This window comes from Bison bison, unplaced genomic scaffold (assembly GCF_000754665.1).
Source record: "Bison bison bison isolate TAMUID 2011002044 unplaced genomic scaffold, Bison_UMD1.0 scf7180017864171, whole genome shotgun sequence".
In the NCBI taxonomy this organism is placed as follows: Eukaryota; Metazoa; Chordata; class Mammalia; order Artiodactyla; family Bovidae; genus Bison; species Bison bison.
In genome coordinates, this window is record NW_011494743.1 from 424403 (window position 1) to 435905 (window position 11503).

Consider the following 11503-nt stretch of genomic DNA (forward strand, 5'->3'; position numbering starts at 1 on the left):
ATTTCTCCCAGCAATCTTGATTCCAGGTTGTGCTTCCTGCAGCCCAGCATTTCTTATGATGTACTCTGCATAAGTTAAATAAGTAGGGTGACAATATACAGCCTTGATGTACTCCTTTTCCTATTTGGAACCAGCTTGTTGTTCCATGTCCAGTTCTAACTGTTGCTTCCTGACCTGCATACAGATTTCTCAGGAGTCAGGTCAGGTGGTCTGGTATTCCCATCTCTTCAAGAATTTTCCAGTTTACTGTGATCCACACAGTCAAAGGCTTTGGCATAGTCAATAAAGCAGAAATAGATGTTTTTCTGGAACTCTCTTGCTTTTTTGATGATCCAGCAGATGTTGGCAATTTGATTTCTGGTTCCTCTGCCTTTTCTAAAACCAGATTGAACAACAGGAAGTTCATGGTTCACGTATTGCTGAAGCCTGGCTTAGAGAATTTTAAGCATTACTTTACTAACGTGTGAGATGAATGCACTTGTGAGGTAGTTTGAGCATTCTTTGGCATTGCCTTTCTTTGGGATTGGAATGAAAACTGACCTTTTCCAGTCCTTTGACTACTGCTGAGCTTTTCAGTGCAAAGAAATAGAGGAAAACAACAGAATGGGAAAGACTAGAGATCTCTTCAAGAAAATTAGAGATACCAAGGGAACATTTCATGCAAAGATGGGATCAATAAAGTACAGAAAATGTAGGGACCTAACAGAAGTAGAAGATATTAAGAAGAGATGGCAAGAATACACAGAAGAACTGTACAAAAAAGATCTTCACAACCCACATAATCACAATGGTGTGATCACTCACCTGGAGCCAGACATCCTGGAATGTGAAGTCAAGTGGACCTTAGGAAGCATCACTATGAACAAAGCTAGTGGAGGTGATGGAATTCCAGTTGAGCTATTTCAAATCCTGAAAGATGATGCTGTGAAAGTGCTGCACTCAACGTGCCAGCAAATTTGGAATCCTTCCAGTATCTGAGAGCATATTCTAGAAACCTACTGTATTTAATATGCTTAAATATTTAAAATATTAAATATTTTATTTAATATGCTTCTGCTAAATAGTAGTAATGTCTTTTAAGAAGTTGGCTTCCTCTACTTACTTTCATTGACATACATATTGATTGTTTCACTTTCATCTGACTCATTAGCACAAATCAAATTAACAACCAATGTTCATGCTGAAACTACCTTTTTTTGGACAATACAAATAATTTCTTTGCAGATTAGACAATAATCCAGCCTTTATTTATCATCTGATTTTGTTACATTGTACATTAGAAGTATAGGTTGCATTTTGTAATAAATAGCAAGTCACACTGAAGTTATAGGTTAGAGAACTGAAAAAATAATATATATATATATATTTTATTATTTGTAAATTCGGCATTTCTTTTGTAGCAGTAAAAATTATAATAAGCAGATATACATATATCCTTGCCTACAGTTTATTTTTTGAAGGCTGGTTGTTAAATATTTTCAACACATTATTGCATTGGACACTAAAGAAACTTTTCCAAAAACATACACATAAATAGACATAAAAGGCCCACTTCTCAAATGGGAGTTAAGATTATGGGCTCTGGAGTTTAGCTCTACCATACAAGCTGGGTGATTTATCCCTTCCAAGCTTCAATTTTTCTCATCTGCAAAACAGAAATACTGAACACCTGATTTGTATACATATTAAGAAGACTAAATAAATATTTATATGTTTATGTAAAACTCACAGGATTATGTCTGGCACATAGAGTGTTCTTACCAGATGCTAATTATTTTTATAATTCTGTTCCAATAATTTGTGTTGTATACTCATTTGGAAGTTATCACAAAATAGTTTTTATCATAATATACATATTGGTGTGCTGCTGAGAAAATAACTCAACCTGATTTTGAATTTCTGTACCAAAGTTTTCGAATTTTTTTAATCATACCCCCATTATTAAAACGAATTTGAACACAATCCCATGATGTGATTATTTATTTATAAACTACATGCTTCCCTTGTGGCTCAGATGGTAAAAAGTCTGCCTGCAATGCAGGAGACCTGGGTTCGATCTCTGGGTCAGGAAGATCCCCTAGAGAAGGGCATGGCAGCCCACTCTATTGTTCTGGCCTGGAGAATCCCATAGATAGAGGAGCCTGGTGGCTTACAGTCCATGGAGTCTCAAAGAGTCGGACACAACTGAGTGACTCAGCACATAGCACATGCATATGCTACTGAACTACATACATTATAAACAAATAAAATAGAATTAAGAAAAGAGACAAAGATTGAATTATATTTTAAGTTATTTAAAATTTTTGTGTTTCCTATCAATAAATAGCAACCTTTTAGCTTTCATCTTTGTTATAGGTAGCATTTTCCCAATGCAGCCACCCCAGTGCATCCAATCCCATACATTCTTCCGTTGTATTGTTGACACTCCTTCCAGGAGAAATTTTGTCTACATTTCCTCCCTATTGAATCTGGTGAGCCTCTGGCTACTGTATGACTTTCAAGGCTAGATCATAAAAGGACCTTCCACTGCGACTTCCACAGTAGTCCAGTGGTTAAGAATCTGCCTGCCAATGCAGGAGACATGGGTTTAATCCCTGGTCCAGGAAGATCCCACACGCTTTCAAGCAACTAAGCCCATGCACTGCAGCTAATGCACTTTCAGTCTAGAGCCCACAAGCCGCAGCTACTGAAGCCTGCTTGCCCTAGAGACTGTACTCTGCAACAAGAGAAGCCACTGCAATGAGAAGCCCATACACCACCACTAGAGAGTAACCCGCATTCGTTGCAGCTAGAGACTGCATAGAAACAAAGACCCACACATAGCAACAAAGACCAGTCAGCCAGAGTTAATAATTTTTTATTTTTTATTTTTTCCTTTTTTTATTTTTAAACTTTACAAAATTGTATTAGTTTTGCCAAATATCAAAATGAATCCGCCACAGGCATACATGTGTTCCCCATCCTGAACCCTCCTCCCTCCTCCCTCCCCATACCATCCCTCTGGGTTGTCCCGGTGCACTAGCCCCAAGGAACTTCCACCTGACTCTTTCTCCCAAGACATATGTCTTAGAAGCTCTCTGGTGACATTTAAAGGGTCAGCTACCCTGAGGCACTCATGGACAGGCTACATAAAGACATAGAAAGATATCCCCAAAGCCCCAGCTATTCTAGCCCCCAACATCATCCATCACAAACATGAATGAGTGAACCCTTAGATTATTCCAATTCCCAAGCTTTCAGGAAATGTAGTTGACATGGAGTAATGCAAAAATGAGCCCTTATGGCACCCTGTTAAAATGCAGATTCATGAGCAGAATGAACATTGCCATTAGACACAGTTTTCTAGTGATTTCTAATGCACCAAATAGATAACTAATACATAACAAGTAAAATAATAAATAATGAATAAAATAAACCTATTGTTGCATATATATCTTTTTAACTGAGCACAATGAATATGCTTCACTAATTTTGAAACTCTTGACATAAAATCATATGATTTTAGGAGACTATTTCCAGAATGATGGCACAAGGACCTCCATGAACCTCCCTCCCCAGATAAATAACCTGACTAGCAAAAATTAGAAAAGAAACTTGACTATTTTAAATCACTGAATGCTCACACGGAAAAGGAAGAAGCATTTGTTTTAGAAAATCTGCTTGGTAAGAACAGTGACAGTCTGTGGCATTTAAGCTATGACTCACTCATTCTTTTCTCACACTAGCTCAGCAAAGTGGAAGCTCCACGCTGCAGAGGTGCAGCCAAGAATACAGTGCTCCCTTTTCATTCAGCTCCCAGTCAAACGATGTGATACCTCTGAGGGGCTGGCCACCAGCTCAATGTTGCAGCGGCTGAATCTGAAGCAAGAAAAGTGAGAGGTCTGGAGAGCTCTTCCTCCACCTAGCCCCTACTTATAGGACAGAAAGCACACAAGCATGGCAGGCTAAGAATACTGGTGCCCCAGCTGCTCTCACCGCAGTTCGTAAACCAGAGTCTGCATCCCAGGAGAGGACAACAGAGAAATCTTCAAGCAGCTGCCCTACCACCCAGTAACCTGTTTGTGAAGCAGAGTGTCATTTTGAGAGACTTGGGGGCACTGAGCTGGTCTTTACCTCCAGAGCAGTATCGTAGAGGTTTTGCCCAGCAGGCTATGTAGGTCATAAGAACACAGACCTTTAAAACTCTACCCAAGGGAACTAACAATTTGGAACAGAGTGTGGGAAAATTCAAGCCTAAGGGTGCTCTGGAAAACAAAGAGGTGAGCAATATATGATAAGAAATTAAAAGGTAGCCCCATGACAGCAACAGGCTGCAGGGTAAACAGGCTAGAAGTTTGTCAGAGAAAGCCAGGAAAAGAGACAACAAAAAGGAGCCCTCCTTTGGTCAGAACAATCCTGGACAGGTGACCTCAAAGATCTGGATCAGAATAGGTAGCAATTTATGCCCCAAAGCATTACTGAAAGCAATAGAACGACCAGCCTGCAATTAATGGAAGCTAAGAACAGGTACCATGCTAAGGTAGACAGACAGTTTAACATAAGAGAAAATAAAATAAATGGGACTCTGCCAAATCCACTACCATAGCAGGATGACTGTACATGCCTAAGGCTGTGCTTTTGAGGTGTGGCATCGAAGTTGTACACTGCAGGGAGATAAACTTCATTACATAGTTCAGCAAAGTACTAAACAGAGAAAAAAAAAATTAACAAAGAACAAGAAGCCTTACAAAGAATGGAAGCAAGATGGGAAGGATCAGCATCCATTGTTGCTAGAATAGTGGGTCCAAAATGATCAGTTCTGAACAAAAATTTACAAGATTTCCAGATAGAAAGGAAAATATGATCCATACATAAGAAAAAAAGGCAGGCATCAGTACTTGAGAGAGTACTGTGTTCAAACTTAGCTGACAAAGGTTTCAAAGAAGCAGTGAAGACTTCAAAGAACTAAAATATAAACAATGATTAAAGAAATAAATGCAGGTCACTCTCCAGGTCAGGAAGTTCCCCTGGAGGAGGGCATGGCAATCCGCGCCAGTATCCTTGCCTGGAGAATCCGTGGACAGAGGAGCATGGTGGGCTACAGTCCACAGGGTTGCAAAAAGTTGAACATAATGGAAGCGACTTCACACACCCAAAGAAATAAAGGAAGTTATAATAACAGTGTCTCATCAAATAAAAAATAACAATTAAGAGAGATAAATTATTTAAAAATAAAGAACCAAATGGAAATTCTAAATTTGAAAATATAACTAAAATAAAAATATCTCTAAATGGGTTCAACAGTAATTTGAGTTGGAAAAACAAAAAATCACAGAATTTAAAAATGAAGTGAAAGAGATCATGCAATCTAAACAACAACAACAGCAAACGAATTTTTTTAAAAAAGAGCTTTAGAGAAAGTTGGATGTGTAAATTACAACAACATGTGTATTAGGCATAGAGAGATAGAGGAAATATAGAATGGAGAAAAAAAATGTTTTAAAAATTAATGGCTGAAAGCACAAAATTTGATGAAAAACACAAATCTAAAATCCATCCATATGCAAGTGATATAAACCCAACGAGATTCATATGCCGTCACATCATAAAGCAAAAGACAAAGACAAATTCTTGAAAGCAACAACATTCACATTTTCAGGAACACCAATAAAATGAACAGTTGACTGGTCACTAGAAACAATGGAGGCCAGAGGCAGCGGCATGACGTATTCAAATTCCTAGAAGAAAACTGTCAACTGAGAATCTTATGTCCACCAAAACCATATTGCAAAAACGAGGGTAAAATAAGGACATTCAAAGATACGCAAAATAGTAGAAAATTTATTGCTCGCAGACTTGCTGTGTGAAAGGGAAAGTGTTAGTTGCTTAGTTGGGTCCAACTCTTTGCTACCCCATGGTCTGTCCATGGAATTCTCTAAGCAAGAGTACTAGAGTGGGTTGCCATGCCCTCCTCCAGGAGACCTTCCCAACCCAGTGATTGAACCCAGGTCTCCCACATTACCAGCAGATTATAGTCTGAGCCATCGAGGAAGCTCATGCTGTGACCTTAGGCTATGCCATTCTTTTAAAGGTTGTGCCCTGCCCCCTGTTTCCTGTTTCAATCTCTTGTAAAATATGTATTGCTATAAATAAGAAAAAATATATATATAGTTGGCTGTCTTCCTATGGTGGAAGAATCATAAAACATTAGAAATGGTATGATAATATTACTTTTAATAAAAATAATATACATTACTTTGTGTGTATGCTAAGCTGCTTCAATCGTGTTCAACTCTTTGTGACCCTATGGACCATATCCCCTCCAGGCTCCTCTGCCTGTAAGATTCCACTGGCAAGAATACTGGGGTCAGTTGTCATTTCCTCCTCAGGGGATCTTCCTGATGCAAGGATCAAACCTGCATCTCCTGCAGGTGGGTTCTTTACCACTAACACCAACTACCTATGTGCTATTATTTCTTGGTAAATTAATTTTCTTTCTTAATAGAAAGTAATATGATCATCTCTTTTTTTCTGTTACACCTACTGCTTGATGGATATGTCTGTCATCCAAGAGTAGCCTCTTAGTTAAAAGGAAACCACATATTAACTTTTAATGATACATAGTTTATATTAATGATACAGGCCAGCCTTGTCTCCATGCTGTGGTTCTAGCAGCTGTGTGTACAGAATCAGTTAGTCATTTGTCAATGGTAGAGCAATTAGGTAACTGCAGTTTCTAATTTTGTCCTATTCCTGCTGTCAGAGCTTTGCTGTCCTCAAAATATTTGCAATAGTCCTTGAAATCCACCTTATTTTACTTAAATACTGAAACCCAAGAGGCCCAAAGTTATCAGTAAACAAGAAAAGAAATTCCATCTTGTGACTGGAAGCAAGGTCCTGATTCATGTTTAATGACTCACTCGAAGAATGTGTTGCATTCCCATCCACCCATCAGACGTATATAAAACGAACAGCTTGCTTATATTTGGATCTCTCTCAGAATTTATCATGTTGAGCCTTTATCTGCCCTGTTTGCTGAAGAAAGCCATGTGGTGTGCGGAATGTGGTTGCAGCAATGGACTCACAATCAAAGGGGTCTGATGTTTGGCCTGTGGAGAGGAAGCTGGGAGATCTTGATGAATATGCTCACCTTGTTGGCTCTCAATTATTTCACCCAGCAAACAAGTTAGTCTTACTAGAATAGCCTCTAAGAGTGGAGGATTTTTAGGTTGACTGCTGCTGCTGCTTATGCTAAGTTGCTTCAGTCGTGTCCGACTCTGTGCGACCCCATAGAAGGCAGCCCACCAGGCTCTGCCGTCCCTGGGATTCTCCAGGCAGGAACATTGGAGTGGGTTGCCATTTCCTTCTCCAATGCATGAAAGTGAAAAGTGAAAGTGAAGTCACTCAGTCCTGTTCGACCTTCGCGACCCCATGGACTGCAGCCTACCAGGCTCTTCTGTCCATGGAATTTTCCAGGCAAGAGTACTGGAGTGGGTTGCCATTGCCTTCTCCGTTAGGTTGACTAGCTTTTGTGAAGAATGACAGTGATGAATCTGTGATATGGTCCCAACAGAAGAGCCCTCTTACCATCAGCACCTCAGTCAGCTCTTTGGAAAGTGTACGCCCTCTGTTCTGAAGTGAGCTGGGGAAAAGGAGTGACAGGCACATAATGGAACTACTGCAAAAATAGCCTTGAGTACAGGTCCCAACAGTGTGGGCTTAACAACTATGTCCTTATATACAAAGGAAAGGGTTTGTTTGTTTGTCTGAAACACTGCCTTAAAGGAATCTCTGCTTTCCTTTTGTATTAAAGATGGGAGAAACCAGCCTCAAAGATAAACCCAGAATAAACTTACTGCAAGAGTACATTTAAATACATTCAACTTAAAAGAAAAGAAGAAAGAAGAGGGATTTGTCCTCCCAGATATTGACATAGCATTAAAGCACAGCAGAACTGGCAAAAGAACAGACAAATAGACCAAGGCAGTTTAATAGAGACCTGGGAGAAAGGTGGTTGTATAAATGGGAACTCAATATACCATAAATCAAATGCGGAAGAATGGACTGTTTCATAGATTCCACTGGGAAAACTGGCTCACTTTATGGAGAAAAACAAAACTGAATTATTCCTTGACACCAGATGAATTAAAGACCCAAGTGCTGAAGGTAAAATTACAAAGTCAACAGAGAAAAAATGTAGAAGTATATCTTTTCAAGGGACAGGAAAAGTCTTCTTGAACAAAATTTTTAAAAGCAGATTCAAAGGCAAACATAGTGGTGATGTTTTGACAGACAAAAAGATTTTCAATCCATGAAAGGTAACTGTGGGTAATTGAAACAAGACTGAATGAAAAAAGATATTTATAATATCTGAAACTGACATGCAACTTCTGGTTTCTGGTCCAACATGTAAAGATGGTGAAAGTCTCATCCTCAGAAAAAGAAAAAGAACTTAAATAAAAATCAAGTTTTCTCATATCTATCAGAGAACTGAACTCAGGGCAGACTAGCATGCCCCAAACTGGAGGGACAGCTGGGCAGATACAGAGAAACACAGTTTACAGTGAACAAAGCTGCTGTTGGAAAGAACAGCTGAAGATGGGAGCTTAAGCTGGGCCAGCTTCTGAGATAAGAACTCCAGGAGACTAAGCCTTCATTTTCCCTCCAGAAGCCCTACCAGGTTCTCAGGGTAAAGATAGGAGAAAAAACCCTCATGCTTCTGTCAGGGTAAGTGGAAAAGTTACCATTTTGAAACACACCTAGAGCATCCCGTTCTCCTTAACAAAGACCTGCCCTCAAGAAAAAACTATTTTGACTGAGTCTAAACAACCTGGGTTTTATCAGAGTCAACCAAAAGGGACTGGGGGGAAGGAAATACCCAAACACAGCCTTTTCCAGCCTTCCACATATGAATAAAAAAATACCCGTCTATCTCTTTCTAGCCTTCTTGTGTCACTTAAGGTCTTAAGTGTGGGATGACGGCAGGAAGCTGAGGGTCACTTGTGAAAGTCACAGCCCAGGCGCACAGAGTCACTAAAGGACTGAGACAGGATACAGGACTGAGATGGAATTCTAGAATGTTCTTCCCCTCCATACCACTACACTAGGTGGCCACATCAGCTTTCCTGTGTAATAATAGGGTTATACAGCTGAAATACTTGAAAGGCTCAGCCTCTATTTAAAAAGGAGTATCTAAGAAAACACAAAGAATATAGGCGAGAAAAAAATTTTTTTCTAAATATTCTCATAAAATTTAAGCCTCTGACCTCTACAAACATTAAATACTGGGTACCTCCTACCCAGATAAAACCTCACATTAAAGGCATACTGATCTCAGTTTCTTTTACCCAGCTTTTCCATATCCAACTTTCAACAAAAAGTTACATAGCATGATAAAAAGGAAAAAAAAAAAAAAACAAAACAATCCAAAGAGGCAAAGAAAGAATTATAGCCTCAGAAATGGCAGGGATAGGGACTCTGGAATAATCAGACCGAGAATTTAAAATAGCTGTGATTACTATGCTAAGAATTCTGATGGAAAAGTGGTCCACATACAAGAATAGGTGAATAATGTCATCAGAGAAAATGGGAAACTTTAGAAAGAATTAAGAGGAAATATTAGAATTAGAAACACTGAAGAAGAAATGAAGGCTGCCTTTCATGGGGTCACCAGCAGACAAGGCATATCTGAGGAAAGAATCAATGCAGTAGAAACTCCCAAATGGAAAAGCAAAGAGAAAAACAAAAACCAACCAACCAAACAAAAAAAACATGAAAAAACACAAGAGAATATCCAAAGACTGTGGGGTAATTACAAAAGGTATAGAGATGATACACAATCACTATCTAGAATGAAAAGGAAAATCCTGCCAAAGAAAACATTATTAATTAAACATTCAAAAACCATACATTCTAGAAATGAAAAACAAAAGAGGAAAACAAAGCCAATAAAGGATATGAAGAGTTGCTCAAACTCACCCGAAATCATTCAAATAGGAATTTAAAAAGATGAGATATAATTTAATATTTCTAGATTGGCAAAAGTTAGAACATTGCCTAATGCCAAGTGCTTGGCAGAGAAGACAGGGTTTGGGAATGTCCATGCATGAAGGTACATTGGTACCCACCTGGAAACCATCTGCTAAGTCAGCTGAAGAATGTGTACATTATATATAGCATGAACCTACCCTACATTCCAAAGAAATTGCTTCAAAAGGATGCAAGGTAAATGTGTACAGAATTCATTTGGATAGTGAAACAAGAACGAAGACGGCAGGGCACAGCATTTAAAGGAATGACATAGCCTTGGATATGACATGAATTGGCTAGAACCAGCTTGGTCCAAGATGGCAGAAGATTCATCTTTCAAGTGGACCTTGAGCTTTATTATACTGCTACTGCTCATTCTCTCAGTTGTGTCTGACTCTTTGCAGTCCCATGGAATGTAGCTCACCAGGCTCCTCTGTCCATGGAAGTTTTCAGGCAAGAATTCTGAAGCGGTTGCCCATCCTTCTCCAAAGCTTAATTATATGCTTATTGTAATAGATTAACATATGCTGAAATAACACATCCACAGGCTCATGACAGTTCCAAGCCTGGCCATAAAAGGGCAAAAAGTGAGCAGTGGCCTAATTCCTGGAAATCCCCACCCCTTCCCCAAATAGTTGGAATAATCCTCCCACTTGTTAGCCTATGAAATTACCCAGCCCGCTTTCTAACACCATATACAAAAACAAACTCAAAATGGATTAAAGATCTCAACGTAAGACCAGAAACTATAAAACTCCTAGAGGAGAACATAGGCAAAACACTCTCTGACATACATCACAGCAGGATCCTCTATGACCCACCTCCCAGAATATTGGAAATAAAAGCAAAAATAAACAAATGGGACCTAATTAAACTTAAAAGCTTCTGCACATCAAAGGAAACTATTAGCAAGGTGAAAAGACAGCCTTCAGAATGGGAGAAAATAATAGCAAATGAAGCAACTGACAAACAACTAATCTCAAAAATACACAAGCAACTCCTACAGCTCAACTCCAGAAAAATAAACGACCCAATCAAAAAATGGGCCAAAGATCTAAATAGACATTTCTCCAAAGAAGACATACAGATGGATAACAAACACATGAAAAGATGCTCAACATCACTCATTATCAGAGAAATGCAAATCAAAACCACTATGAGGTACCATTTCACACCAGTCAGAATGGCTGCTATTCAAAAGTCTACAAATAATAAATGCTGGAGAGGGTGTGGAGAAAAGGGAACCCTCTTACACTGTTGGTGGGAATGCAAACTAGTACAGCCACTATGGAGAACAGTGTGGAGATTCCTTAAAAAACTGGAAATAGAACTGCCTTATGATCCAGCAATCCCACTGCTGGGCATACACACTGAGGAAACCAAAAGGGAAAGAGACACGTGTACCCCAATGTTCATCGCAGCACTGTTTATAATAGCCAGGACATGGAAGCAACCTAGATGTCCATCAGCAGATGAATGGATAAGAAAGCTGTCT